The sequence below is a fragment of the Lampetra planeri genome, chromosome 42, assembly GCF_965212315.1.
Source record: "Lampetra planeri chromosome 42, kcLamPlan1.2.h2, whole genome shotgun sequence".
Classification (NCBI taxonomy): Eukaryota; Metazoa; Chordata; class Hyperoartia; order Petromyzontiformes; family Petromyzontidae; genus Lampetra; species Lampetra planeri.
Window position 1 is genome coordinate 3407161 of NC_136148.1, and position 16162 is coordinate 3423322.

Here is a 16162-nt window from a genome sequence, read left to right on the forward strand (position 1 = left end):
GGGGAGGGATGGGAGGGGAGGGATGGGAGGGGAGGGGGTGGATGGGAGGGGAGGGGATGGATGGGAGGGGAGGGGATGGATGGGAGGGGAGGGATGGGAGGGGAGGGATGGGAGGGAAGGCAGGGATGGGAGGGGAGGGAGGGGATGGATGGGAGGGGAGGGAGTGGATGGGAGGGGAGGGATGGGAGGGGAGGGGGTGGATGGGAGGGGAGGGGGTGGATGGGAGGGGAGGGGATGGATGGGAGGGGAGGGGATGGATGGGAGGGGAGGGATGGGAGGGGAGGGATGGGAGGGATGGCAGGGATGGGAGGGGAGGGAGGGGATGGATGGGAGGGGAGGGAGTGGATGGGAGGGGAGGGATGGGAGGGGAGGGATGGGAGGGATGGCAGGGATGGGAGGGGAGGGAGGGGATGGATGGGAGGGGAGGGAGTGGATGGGAGGGGATGGATGGGAGGGGAGGGATGGGAGGGGAGGGGGTGGATGGGAGGGGAGGGGATGGATGGGAGGGGAGGGGATGGATGGGAGGGGAGGGATGGGAGGGGAGGGATGGGAGGGATGGCAGGGATGGGAGGGGAGGGAGGGGATGGATGGGAGGGGAGGGAGTGGATGGGAGGGGAGGGATGGGAGGGGAGGGATGGGAGGGATGGCAGGGATGGGAGGGGAGGGAGGGGATGGATGGGAGGGGAGGGAGTGGATGGGAGGGGATGGATGGGAGGGGAGGGATGGGAGGGGAGGGGGTGGATGGGAGGGGAGGGGATGGATGGGAGGGGAGGGGATGGATGGGAGGGGAGGGATGGGAGGGGAGGGATGGGAGGAATGGCAGGGATGGGAGGGGAGGGAGGGGATGGATGGGAGGGGAGGGGATGGATGGGAGGGGAGGGATGGGAGGGGAGGGATGGGAGGGGAGGGGGTGGATGGGAGGGGAGGGATGGGAGGGGAGGGATGGCAGGGATGGGAGGGGAGGGAGGGGTTGGATGGGAGGGGAGGGAGTGGATGGGAGGGGATGGATGGGAGGGGAGGGATGGGAGGGGAGGGGGTGGATGGGAGGGGAGGGGATGAATGGGAGGGGAGGGGATGGATGGGAGGGAGTGGATGGGAGGGGATGGATGGGAGGGGAGGGATGGGAGGGGAGGGGGTGGATGGGAGGGGAGGGGATGAATGGGAGGAGATGGATGGGAGGGGAGGGATGGGAGGGATGGCAGGGATGGGAGGGGAGGGAGGGGATGGATGGGAGGGGAGGGAGTGGATGGGAGGGGAGGGATGGGAGGGGAGGGATGGGAGGGATGGCAGGGATGGGAGGGGAGGGAGGGGATGGATGGGAGGGGAGGGAGTGGATGGGAGGGGATGGATGGGAGGGGAGGGATGGGAGGGGAGGGGGTGGATGGGAGGGGAGGGGATGGATGGGAGGGGAGGGGATGGATGGGAGGGGAGGGATGGGAGGGGAGGGATGGGAGGAATGGCAGGGATGGGAGGGGAGGGAGGGGATGGATGGGAGGGGAGGGGATGGATGGGAGGGGAGGGATGGGAGGGGAGGGATGGGAGGGGAGGGATGGGAGGGGAGGGGGTGGATGGGAGGGGAGGGATGGGAGGGGAGGGATGGCAGGGATGGGAGGGGAGGGAGGGGTTGGATGGGAGGGGAGGGAGTGGATGGGAGGGGATGGATGGGAGGGGAGGGATGGGAGGGGAGGGGGTGGATGGGAGGGGAGGGGATGAATGGGAGGGGAGGGGATGGATGGGAGGGAGTGGATGGGAGGGGATGGATGGGAGGGGAGGGATGGGAGGGGAGGGGGTGGATGGGAGGGGAGGGGATGAATGGGAGGAGATGGATGGGAGGGGAGGGATGGGAGGGGAGGGGGTGGATGGGAGGGGAGGGGATGGATGGGAGGGGAGGGGATGGATGGGAGGGGAGGGATGGGAGGGGAGGGATGGGAGGGATGGCAGGGATGGGAGGGGAGGGAGGGGATGGATGGGAGGGGAGGGAGTGGATGGGAGGGGATGGATGGGAGGGGAGGGATGGGAGGGGGTGGATGGGAGGCGAGGGGATGGATGGGATGGGAGGGGAGGGATGGGAGGGGAGGGATGGGAGGGGAGGGAGTGGATGGATGGGAGGGGATGGATGGGAGGGGATGGATAGGATGGGAGGGATGGGAGGGGAGGGAGGGGATGGATGGGAGGGGAGGGAGTGGATGGGAGGGGATGGATTGGAGGGGATGGATGGGAGGGGAGGGGATGGATGGGAAGGGGGGGATGGATGGGAGGGGAGGGATTGGAGGGGAGGGGATGGATGGGAGAGGAGGGAGTGGATGGGAAGGGATGGATGGGAGGGGAGAGGATGGATGGGAGGGGATGGATGGATGGGAGGGGGTGGATGGGAGGGGATGGGTGGGAGGGGAGGGAGGGGAGTAAGGGGGTGGAGAATGGAGGAAAGACGCGTAGGAGGATGATGGTGGACGAGGAGGATGTGGAGGTGTGATGAGGACGGGGAGATGGAGGAGGAGAAGGAGGGTGATGAACGGAGACGGTGGTCACCGCATCGCGCGCTTTCACACGCGCTTTTGCGGCCGTCTGGAAAGTTCTTCTTTCCGACATTATGAAGCCACTGGGAGCTACTCCACCTTTAAATCATCCAGTGAGGGGGTGACGAGGAGGAGTACAGAGAGGAGGGTTACCAGCAATAGCATCGTAGGAAGTTCCTACAGCTGACAGAGTTATTAGAAAGCCACTGAAGCTATGTATGCACTTTCAAATCTAGATTGAACAAAAAAATCGCATTTCTTCAGAACTGCTTATTATGTTTAGTTTGTTGGCCTCCCCCCGCACCTCCGATTAGCACGGTTCGCTACGCACGGTGCGAAAGAAGTTCAACACACATACAGCACACACATACATCGAGGTGATGTGGACCAATCAATTTCAAGGACAATGCATATATTATCAGAGTGTTTTTTTTTGGTATTTATACCACAGGTTTTGTGGTTAATGCACACATGATTCCTCGTAAAAAGGTTTCAGTTTTATTGCCAGAAAAAAAGAGGACAACCCCATTATTATATTTTGGTACTGGCAAAGGAGGTCTAATGATGAGGTGGAGACCTGTGAAGGAGCAGAAGGATAATGATGGAGAATGCTGAGAGGGCAGGAGGAGAGAAGAGAAGATGGGAGGATGATGATGATAGAGGAGGAGAAAGAGAAGAATTGGTGCACGCACATCCACCCGTAAGCCTTGAAGAGGTGGGGGAGTGGCGGGAGGCGAGGATGGCGTGGTACGGGATAATCTGCATGTCTTGTAAGACGATATGAACATTTATTTTATTATTATTATTATCATTTTGTCAGGATGAATATTTACATCCTCGCTTCACGGCGCCGCCGATCACCACCCGAGGGCTCTCTCCGCTCCGGAGCCAATTTGCCGATTTGTAGCGCGCACTCCGCAAACGCTGACAGCGTTAAACTTCACTTGCGTAACGAGATGATGATGATGGTGGTGGTGATGATTTTTTTTTCATTATTTTCTTTCGGGAGTAAACACTTTCTGGGTTTTCTCGATGAGCTAAGTCGATAGAATGCTCCACTCGTCGTTTGATTTAGAAGGCGTTTGGAAAGTCGGACGGATATTGATAGCGGGGTTATGGTGACAATACTACGAATAATATTGGGCCCTCTGTTCATCCACTGGCGGATAAAAACGTTGGGACACGCCATGTCAGTCATGGAGGTTGTTTGACCACACTTCACCACGCTGGTCAGTGCGGGTTAGTGAAGGGAGGCGAGGTGGTTGTGGGCGGTGCCCAGGACCAGTTCAGGTAGCATTCTGCGCTAATTGTAGAAGGCACCATGTCCAGGAATTGAACTTATGTCACCAGTTTTGTGATAATCCAAAAAATATTTTTGTTTAACCAGGAGTGCCACGTTGATTCAAATGAACCATTTTCAGGAGGGCGCTGCTGCTAATCTCGTTTTTATTTTAAGATGTTCCTAGCCAATTAATCACGAGTATTAATTATTCACGTGGGGAGGAAACTGGAAGGACCTGGAGAAAACCTCCACGGCGTGCGCGAGGGGGCAACGCTCTATCCCCGTATAGATGGCTACAGATGGCGATCCGTCCACACTTTGCTGTGCTGCCCTTCTGCTGGCGAGCCAGGGTACGGTACCTCCTCGACGCCTGCGGGAAGAAGGCAGTTTCACAACATTCATGCGGTGATCCACCAACCCTCGCTGCTTTCTCCACAGTGCTGAGTTACAGAAACCACGTGCAGCATCATAGCCACCGCCACCACCACAGCCACCACCACCACCACAGCCACCAACACCACCGCCACCACCACAGCCACCACCACAGCCACCAACATCACAGCCACCACCACCACCACAGCCACCACCATCACAGCCACCACCACAGCCACCAACACCACAGCCACCACCACCACAGCCACCACCACGGCCACCAACACCACAGCCACCACCACCACCACCACCACAGCCACCAACACCACCGCCACCACCACAGCCACCACCACCACCACCACCACAGCCACCACCACAGCCACCACAGCCACCACCACCACAGCCACCACCACCACAGCCACCACCACAGCCACCAACACCACAGCCACCACCACCACAGCCACCACCACCACAGCCACCACCACCACAGCCACCAACACCACAGCCACCACCACAGCCACCAACACCACAGCCACCAACACCAGAGCCACCACCACCACAGCCACCACCACCACAGCCACCACCACCACAGCCACCACCACAGCCACCAACACCACAGCCACCAACACCACAGCCACCACCACCACAGCCACCACCACGGCCACCAACACCACAGCAACCACCACAGCCACCACCACCACCACAACCACCACCACCACAGCCACCACCACCACAGCCACCACCACCACCACAGCCACCACCACCACAGCCGTCATCCTAAACGCGCGAGAAACTGCACCACCGCTTGTGTTTTTCCCGGTTTCTAAATCAGTGATGGTCTCGACTTGCAATCACCAATGACTGCACAGACACTGCACGCACACAGACACACACAAGAACCCCATCAGATGCAATTTGCTTCAACTTAAATCCCACCGCTGGGAGTTAAACAACACGTGTCTCTGCTTGACCGCCATGCAGTGATCATTGCTCTTTGGGGCAGAATAGGCGGCAAATTGCTGCCCCGACTGCAGCGTGGACCGGAGGTCACGTGCAGTAGGCAGGGGCCTCTTGGAGCAGAGATTTTTGACATAAGGCCCAACTATGGCTGCAGAGTTTTGTAGTACATGTTGTTCACGTCGTTTATTGTGAAAATTCGGTCACAGTTCCTATGACCACTGTTTCATTGCTTTTATGGCTTCATTTTGGTGATTTTCGAAACGTTTTTTGGTTTGGCCATGCTTGTTTGTTGTAGTACAGAGTTAGACTGATGGCCTTTATCTAAGTTGTCTTGTGGTTGTTGTTGTTGTTTGACTTGCATCCCACTGGGATTTTTGCACACAGTGTTGGTGTACGGTGCTTTTTTAGCAATATTTTGCTGTCTTTTCTTGGATTTTCTGTTTGCATACAGTCACGTTAAGATGTTTTCTTGTTCATGTTCTTTGTTTGTTGCGGTTGCACCCGATTCAAGAGCCGAATGGCTCACAGGGCTATACCTAATACATTAACTTGAACTTGAACTCTCGCTGTGGCTGTGAGCAGCAGTCACGTGCCCCTCACTCCTGCGGGTCTCGACGAAGAACCCGGGGGGACGACATTCGGTGAGAAAATGAAGCCCCCCCCCCCCCCCCCGGGGATTTATCTGAAAGCGAGACGATGGCAGATTAAACCCGGAGGAGTCGCGTGAAACGACCTTGCCACCATCTGTGTCTATATTTTGTAAATAGAAATTTAAGCGCCTAATTGTAAATGCGTTAATTAATACGATTACACATACGAACGCATTAGCCGGTGACGCTGCTGCTGCTGCTGCTGCTGCTGCGACGGTGGCAGGGGTGCAGCGCAATTAATAAACGACGACTCAACACGTTTGGCAATGACAACACCCTGGACCTTAATAGCGGAAGCATAAAATGAGATATCTATAAAAAATAGATATATGTATAAATAATAATGGACGGCGCGTCGTTCGCCACGATGTCCGACGTTTCTCTGCACGTGCTCGTAGCTTCACACTCTCGCTTTGGTGGTAGAACATTGCCAGCTGTTGCTGCTACTACTGCTGGTGGTGGTGGTTGTGTTGTGGTGGTGGTTGTGTTGTGGTGGTGGTGGTGGTGGTGGTTGTGTTGTGGTGAGCTGCCCTACGAACCCAGCGCACCCGAGTTCGATTCCCGCTCACGGCCAACGCCGGTGACGATTTTATGAATCTGTCCTGGGCCTCTCCTAGGTCGACTCGGCCTCAAATGAGTACTCGGTGCGATGTGTATACATCGCCACTGGGGAGACAAAGGCGGCCGGGTGTGTTTCTGGCCACCCCACCCTCCTCGTATGCTGCGCCGGCCTTCATAGGTGCTCGCTAACAGCACTTGCCCCAACAGTCCGTGCAGGTTACACGGGGCATCTTTGTCTTTGTTCGTGCCGATATGGATAATCGAGCTCGATTGAGCTCCTGCAGAAGGTGGTCGCGAAACGTCGGACACCGTGCACACGGTACATCCCGATCACTCCACGGGAGTTGCTCCAAGCAACTTACGCAACAGCGTTCACCTTAGTCGGTCATTCTGCTGCTGTTGGTGCCAATAACTGCAAATAACAACAACAAAAACAACAACAACACATTTTTATTAAAAACAACAAATTAAAATGATACGAAAGGCGTCGTTTCATCCGTTGCCCATCTTCATTGCCGTGACCCTTCTTCACACCATGTGCTATGAAGAAGGTTTATTGCTCGAAAGGTCGCCTATCATTTATATTTTTCCCCCCTTTTAAGGCCACGGTGTTATTGACGAACGTGTTGAAAGTTGTTTGTTTATTTTCGACTCGTAATTCTCCCATTCGCTTCATGAATATGCGCGATGCATGTGAAGTAATGTATCATTAGCGCATTCATACGAAGAGTCGTGGCTGAGTGATCGGATGATGTCAACTCTAATGACGCTTTGCGATGTCAAACTTGGCATGCGCGTTGCCCGGTTTATGCCAATAATTAGAAACGAAAAAAAATCTGGAAAAAAAACAACGTTTAGTATTACGAATTAAGCCTCTATTACTCAAGCCTTTGCTACCCGTCACACTCCAGCGACACAACAATCCAATCCAGCTCCCGCCACACGAGCAAATTCCATCGCTCCATCTCCCACGGTGATGGCTCATCCGAGGTGAGCGACCCGCTCCGGCCGACAGCACAGACCTGCAGCCATCGGGTTCACGCGAACTACCACCACGAGTTCGTGGCTTTAGATCGCGACACCGCTGCTGCTGCTGCTCTCATGCTGCCGTGCGTGGGGCACCAGTTTATCAAGCGGTCGCCGGATCAACTCGATCTCCCGTAGTGGCAGTTGAAACAATTGCGGGGGGAGGGGGCATGTGGCTTAAATTATCCACCCCCACCGCCCACCCGCATCTGTTAGTCCACTCAGCAGTACAAGTGGAGACACCAAGAGTCAGTCGGCTGGCGGATTGGGCAGGTCGCGTGCGGCGGGGTAAAGTGTGCGGGTCACACCGCTGTGTTGAACTTCTTTCGCGCCGTACGTAGCCCAAAAAAAAACACGTCGTTAATCGGAGGCGTCAGCGGCGACGGTTCGATCTTATCGACGAAGAAATGAAGAGGGGCGTCGTGCGGGCGGATCGCGGGGAGGATCGTGTGCCGCGCGCTTTTGTGTCCCGGCTTGTTTAGCGCTCGGCGGAGTCCGAAGTAAACAAACGAGAATGTGACCGTCCAGTCGACGAACGCCTTATCGGCAGTTTGTATTGCGCTAAGCAGCAGAAACAACAACAACAACAAAAACCACAGCAGCATCCGCAGCTGTCGTTAATTCTGATCGGAATGATTAATATCTGCTGCTGCTGCTGTTGTTGTTGTTGTTTTAACCTTCACGAAATTCCCTCCAACGATTCTCATACCACCGCTCTCCTGGCCCGCGCGTTTACCGATGTGACCCTGCCACCACACCCACCCGATGTGACCCTCCCATCACACCGACCACCCGAGCCCACGGGGACATTGCCAGTACGGCAGCAGGCTGCGATTGTGGTGATGGACCCGGGGCGGGGGTGGCCGGGGTTGGAGACCACCCGGGTGGGTGCATGGGGGTTGAGATCTTTGTGAATCGATGAGCGGAGTTGGTTGGCGCACTGCGCTTACGGGAACCCGGCGAGCCAAGTTCGACTCTCATGCGCATGGCCAACATCAGTGACGAATACGTGCACCTCGTGCTCTCTTTTAGCCCCCCCACCCTCCCGATACGTTCCATTCATTGGCTACCACATTCTGATAAGCTCCCCCCCTCTCCTCCCCCTTAACTTGTATTTAAGAACTTGCATCTTGGAATCCCTGCCTCACTTGATACAGCAAATCTAGCTGTGACGGTCCCACCTGATGACGGAGACTTGTGTTGCCTCCGAAACGTCGTGATTTTTTATTATTATTATTATATTTTTATTAATTTTAATTTAATTTTTTACCTACGTGACTTTACGGAATAAACTAATAGTATGAATCATTGCAGTCACGAAAGCTTCAAATTTAGAATCAGTGACGAATATCTGAACCGCTCCTGGTCCTGAGCCTCCCCTAGGTTGACTCGGCCTCAAACGAGTACCCGGTGCGGATGTGTAAAACGTCACCACCGGGGGAGACAAAGTCGGCCGGGGGCCGTGGTGCTGGCCACCCACCCACCCACCCCGCCGTGTCGCCCTTCATAGGTGCTACACGCCAAGAGCATTTGCTCCTACAGTCTGTTGAGACTCCACGGGGAGTCGTTGTCGCGGGACAACGCAGAGCCCCGCGATCATCTCGCAACGCGACGAACGGCTCCGATAGGCCTCACGACCCCGGAACTGCAGCAGAAGCCTCCGCACCTCGCAAGCCCACCGCCGTCTCAGCGGTCGAGTGAGCCACTCGCAATCGGGAAGGTTGCGAGTTCACATCCTGACTGTGGGGCTTCACTCGGGCTGCCCACCCTCCAGGCAGTGCCGGACTAAGCTGGTGCGGGGCTTGTAGCATGTTCTTGGTTCTTTCGGTATGCCCCGCGCTAAACGTTTTCAAGCTATCAATTCCGGTTCAGTGATTCTGCACTTGCTCTATTACTATAGTACTATACCGCCTTCAACTTTTATGAACGACTGGGTGTTTAAGGTTAGCGGTTTGTCGTATTATCTGACTGTATAGCAAATGGGAAAATACAATTACTTTACGATGCGAGTAAAAAATTTAAGTGTTTTAATATCTACGTAGTTTTATTTACTTATTTAGGGTCCCTTTATAACATATGCTACAGGCCCTGCACTAGCTTAATCCGGCACTGTACAGGCAAATCGAACAGTGACAGCCCACGCAGGCGTTCCATCCACGTGCCCCTGGGTGAATTGGTCAGGGCGCGGGCTTTGCGACGGTCAGATACGCGACGTCGCTTTGTCCACTCAAGGTGGACGTTGCTGTTATCCGACTGGCATGGGCAGGTTTCGTGTTCATGCGCACGCGGTGACAGCAATAAACCCCGATTTACGTTCTTGCCCCATTTTACGTCGTTTTCGCATCTACGTCGTCACGTGATTATTATCACCACCCGCGCCCCGCCCCGATTTGCGTGGCATCAACCCCCACGCGCTCGCGTCGCTGACAGCATCGTCTCTCCTCTCTCGCTATCCGTCGCCTCTCAGCCTCCTCCTCCTCCACCACCTCCACCACGCCACCACCACCACGCCACCACCACCACCACCACGCCACCACCACCACGCCACCACGCCACCACGCCACCACCACCACCACGACCACCACCACGACGACCACCACTACCACCCCACCCAGTACTCGAACTGCTCCGCAGCTACGATTAGCAACTGCTTGGCTGAGTACGGCGCGAAAAGAAGTCTAACGCAGATGCTTTGCGTGGCGCATGAAGACGCGTGCCGTTCTGCAGAGCGCAGTCTATTATAAGTTGCGCAGGGCATTTTGGTGATTTTGTAAAAAAAACTAACAAAAAAGGAAATTGCTTTGATTTAACGTCGTTTCGAGATTCGTAGTCGCACTTCGCGGGAACGCATCCCCGACGTAAACCGGGGTATGGCCGCATTTATTTGCAATTCGCCCGTCCTGGCAACGCACCCAACCGGGCAACAACCGAACCTCAGAAGCAATTGAAGGACTGGCATCCAATTAAAGCGATCGATATCATGATGGGGAGGAGGGGTAGTGGGGGGGGAGGTGGCAGCAGCAGCAGTGGGACCCGGTCGCTCGGTGCGAGCTGGGAGACAGGGGGCAGGAGGTCAAATGTCAAAGGTGGACGTTCAACTGCGGCTGTTTTAATTGATTAGGGGGGGGGAATGCAGCTCGATTGGAACACGTCGGGTTCAATGAGCGGGTTGCGGGGTGACCCAGGTGCTCTCACTCTCTCTCCCTCTCCGCCCGATTGGAACGAGCGGTGATTTACATCTTCGTCGTTTTGCCTTGCGCGGAACCGTTGAATAATAATAATAATATAATTAATATTATTCTTACTATGTCACGGCGTATTTTGACGTTGGCTCCCCGATGAATTATCGATTTGCATAAACGAAAGAGACAGGAGAGATGGAATCGATCGGGGGGTGTGGGGGGGGCGAGGGTGGAGCGGTGGTGGATAAAATATGGTTTGTTTACTAAACGTCGACCCTTGTAATCAATTTCCATTATGGGCACAATAAGTTGTTAAAATAAAATCACTTCGCCGCATGCCAGGCGCGCGTGGCTGGAGCGAACATCGATTTTTTTGTTATTCCGCTTATTCAAATGCGAACGCTTGGCCGTTCTTCAAGACTGGCGACTGCGTCTGACAGTAGATAAAAAAACAAAATCAGCTCGCTTGCTGCTGATGCGTGTTTTGAACTTCTTTCGCACCGTACGTAGCCAACCGTGCCCACGGCCCAGTGCGCTTAGACACCTGAGAACGTAGAGCCCTGAGAATGGCGCAACAGCGGCCCAACTGGGTTGTGCGAATGATGTCCGAGGATATTTAATACATCGGCAGTATTAATCAGGGCGGCCTACTGGGGTTCAACTGCGAGCCCCTGCAACAAGGGGTGAATGCGCTACCGCTGGGCCGTAGCACAGCCCAGTGTCTAATATTCAGATCGAGGGAACAAATATTAATAAAACGAAATCATTTTTATTTTGACTATATATATTTAATTTTACCAGGTTATGCCCGCTGAGCTATGCAGCTTTTTTTTAGAAATGGCTTCTCTATGGCAAATGATAGCCCAACGAAGTGGCTTATCACGTGGACATTTTATTGCAGCCATATACTCTAAATGCGTGATGTTGATTCTAAATGTCGAGGCGAAAACCGGAGGACCTGATCCATGCGACCACGGGAAGAACAAACTCCAAATATACTTACTCTTAGGTTTTTTTCGGTAAAGTCACGTAGGAAAATAATAAAAAAAAATAATAGAAATAAAATAATAATAAATTAAAATAAATCAATTAAATCACATCATTTAATTGGGTTATTTAATTGATTTATTTTCATTTATTATTATTTTATTTCTATTATTGTTTTTATTTTTCACCTACGTGACTTTACCGAAAAAACCAAAGAGAATCCTTGCAGTCACGAAAACTTCAAATCTAGAATCCAAATATACAGCAGTAGGCGTCAGGGTCAGAATCGCACCCACGACCTCCTGTATACCAGGCGAGGTAGTTAACATCTCCTAGCCACCGTGGCACTATATAGGACTTACGGATACCACGTGTGTGTACTGGGCATCTGTAAAAAAGAGCTTTATAGATCATCGGATTCCTCCAGTATATATTTGCATATTCTGATTCTGATCTCCAACACTGTTTTATCACCTGAAGATGATTGCTCGTGTTGCGATCGAAACGTCGTGATTTTTATTCTTATGTTTCTATCTACGCGACTTTACCGAAAGACCCAAAGAGTATAATAATCATAATTGTATTCTTACTATACGGTAAACCCAAAAAGAGTGACGGTCCTTTTGGACATACTTGGCACCCGCCAGAGGAACGTGTAATTTGCACCACCGGTCTCAGATTGGCAAAACCGTCAGCTCCGAGGCCGCCGGTCCGCGTGGAGAGACACTTCGAGTGGATCGTGTGTCACCCCTGGGGACGCCGCCACTTGCTCTGGGCTGTCCCATCCTGCTCACGTGCACAGACATCTGGACGTCTGACCGACCAGCTGACCGACGTGTCCACGCATCGCCTCTGTCCACGATCGCTGAGCGCTCCGGGTGCTGAGTGCGTGGGGAAAGATGAACTTTGATCGTGAAAACTCGTAAACTGCTGGGTCTAAAGAATCAAGATTTTTTTTTTTGCCCAGTGAATTTTATTTTATTTAGCTGGCGCGTTTGAGAACCTACTCGGCTCTCCGCACACTACACACATCTACTGCCCACACGCAACACACAGACACCATACACACACTACACACATACACTACACACATATACTGCACACACACACCACACACACACTACACACACGACACACATTCTACACACACTACATACATCAACTACACACACATACGACACACACTACACACACCACACACATTACATACACACACTACATACACACACCACACACACACTACATACACAAATTACACACACACCACACACACCACACACCCCACACACGACACACACCACACACACATACTGCTCACACCACACACAACACACACTACACACCACACACACGACACACACGCGTGCGAGCTTTGTGTGTGTGTGCCGTGTTGTCGCCCCACAATCCACGGGAAGGTCTCCGCCGCACAAAGTGGCGGAGAAGTGCGGCACTCGGCAGGGAGTTTACACCTCCTCCTCCTCGCGTCACGTCCTCATTCAGTCAAGTCCCGACTCCCCCCCCATCTCCCTCCCATCTCCCCCCCCCGACTCCCCCATCTCCCTCCCATCTCCCCCCCCGACTCCCCCATCTCTCCCATCTCCCCCACATCTACCCTCTATCTCTCCCACATCTCCCCCCCCATCTCCCCCATCTCTCTCCCATCTCCCCCACATATCCCCCCCAGCTCCCCCATCTCCCTCCCATCTCCCCCCCGGACTCCCCCATCTCCCTCCCATCTAGCCCACATCTCCCCCCCCATCTCCCCCATCTCCCTCCCATCTCCCCCCCCCGACTCCCCCATCTCTCTCCCATCTCCCCCACATCTCCCCCCCCCCATCTCCCCCATCTCCCTCCCATTTCCCCCCCCAGACTCCCCCATCTCTCTCCCATCTCCCCCACATCTACCCTCTATCTCCCCCACATCTCCCCCCCATCTCCCCCATCTCCTTCCCATCTCCCCCCCCCCGACTCCCCCATCTCTCTCCCATCTCCCCCACATCTACCCTCTATCTCCCCCACATCTCCCCCCCCATCTCCCCCCCCCATCTCCCCCATCTCTTTCCCATCTCCCCCACATATCCCCCCCAGCTCCCCCATCTCACTCCCATCTCCTCCCCGACTCCCCCATCTCCCTCCCATCTAGCCCACATCTCCCTCCCACCCCCCCATCTCCCCCACATATCCTCCCCCCCCATCTCCCTCCCATCTCCCCCCATCCCTCCCCCCCGACTCCCCAATCTCCCTCCCATCTAGCCCACATCTCCCCCACATCTCCCCCCCCATCTCCCTCCATCTCCCCCCTCGGTTTTCACTCAACTTCGAGCGAGAGTAGCTGCCGAACCACCGACCCCCCCCCCCGCCCATCCTCACCCTGTCCGTCCAAGCTCGTACCCCCCCCCCCCATCGTCAAGGGGGGCGGGGGGCAGAGCGGGGGTGTTTAGTTATTTTGGCTCCGTTTCCAACAATCCGTGGAGTGTGGCGACGATTTACCGAAGGCTCGCAGGGTGACCCCGCAACAAACCACGCTTGTCCGATGCTTTGATTGAGCAATGCAGCCCGCGTCTTCTGCTGCTGTCTGCTGCCGTGTCTGCTGTTGTGTCTGCTGCCGTGTCTGCTGGCGTGTCTGTTGATGTGTCTGTTGCTGTGTCTGTTGATTTATCTGTTGATGTGTCTGTTGCTGCTATCTGCTGCTGTGTCTGTTGATGTGTCTGTTGCTGTGTCTGTTGATTCATCTATTGATGTGTCTGTTGCTGCTATCTTCTGCTGTGTCTGTTGATGTGTCTGTTGCTGTATCTGTTGCTGTGTCTGTTGCTGTGTCTGTTGATTTGTCTGTTGATGTGTCTGCTGCTGCGTCTGCTACTATCTGCTGATATCCCCAGACTTGTCGGCCGCTCTCTGCAGATGTCTCTGCTGCTGTCTGCTGCTGCTGTGTCTGCTACTGCTGTCTGCTGCTGTGTCTGCTGCCGTGTCTGTTGCCGTGTCTGCTGCTGCTGTGGTTCGCAGAGTTACAGTTTCTATATAACGGGTCACTTCACCAACCCGCAGTGACCAGTCTGGTGAAGTATGGTCAAACAACCCCCACGAAAAGACACGGCGTGTGTCGGCCATCACCCAGAACGTGGATTGACAGAGGCGTTGTAGATTCATCGTAATCATCGTTCCCAGCCACGGCCAATTCACTGCTGGATGAATGGCTCCCCCCACCCCCCACCCTCCCCCCATCAAGCCGCCAGGATCACGCGGTTTCATCGCTCCATCTCTCTTCCCCGGCCGTTCGTCCTTTCAGAAGCGTGGCATCCTCTGGCTGCCGCTCCGTTATTAAACAATTTATTTTATTTGTTTCATTTGTAAGGCCCCACTGAGCTACATAGCTTCTATTTCAGAAGCGACCTGGCCACAAATGATAACTGAACGAAGTGGGTTTGTCGTGTGTAATTTCACAGCAGTCCAAGAATTCTAAACGCGTGTTTTTGAAATGTGGATGGGGAAAAAACCGAAGGACCCGGAGAAAAATCCACGCGCCACGGGGAGAGAAAGAGAGAGACACCGCAAACTCAAAAATAAACAGCAGCAGGCGTCAGGGTGGTCGGGATCGAATCCATAGACCTCCTGTATACCACGCGAGGTAGTTAACATCTCATAGCCACCGTTATGCCCATTGATAATCGCCCCTGATACCCATCGCGTTTCCTACGCAAGGCCCTCTTAACTAATTTGAACGTTTCGATTTAAAGCTTTCGTGACTGCAGGGATTCATCTTCTTGGTTCTTTCGGTAAAGTCACGTAGAAGGGAAATAATAAACTAATACAAATACATTATTTTATTATGTTTTATTTTTATTATTTTATTATTTCCCTTCTACGTGACTTTACCGAAAGAACCAAGAAGATAATTTGAACGTTTGAATGTCGACACTAGCCCACGTGCGTTCTCTCACCCAGTGGTTCTCAAGCCTTGCCCTTTGTGGAATTTAGTTCCAAACGAATACGTCACCACAACCCCCATTTGCCTAAACCCAAACATGGTTCTGAGAAATAAAAACGTACGTACGAAAAAAATGAACGTCGAAATTTGTAACCAATTGTTAATTTTTTTGTGACGTATCCCAACCAGCTAAATAACCAAAAAATAAAATCGACGGACGCTTCTGCGCGCGTTCCGTGACGTGTTCGAGCTCGCTGGGCACTATTGGAAGCCGGCATTGCTTACGGACAATGAGCTTGGGAAATGTATTTTATATCGCATTAATTTTTTTATCGTAGTTATTTTACATTGGCGATGATTGAGACCTTGATTATTCACCAATGACTCTCACGCATGATATAATTTCTCGCATTTTATAAAGCACCACGCGTAGCACCCCCCTGGGACATTGTTACGTTACCCGCAGGGTAGGGTGACACTAGGAACCTGCGGCTCTAATCCACGTGAACCTCTCGGCGTCTTTCAAAGTCCTGCAATTCCACAAAGCACAAACGCATCTCTCCACGCTTCTCTGCCCACGTTTCGACCTGTGTTCGCGCGTTCCCATGCACGAGCGCGTTTCCGAATCCACGTTGTCCCAGCAGGTAGCAGCAGGCTACAAATCAATGTTATGATTATTTAATCAATATTGTTTAACACGA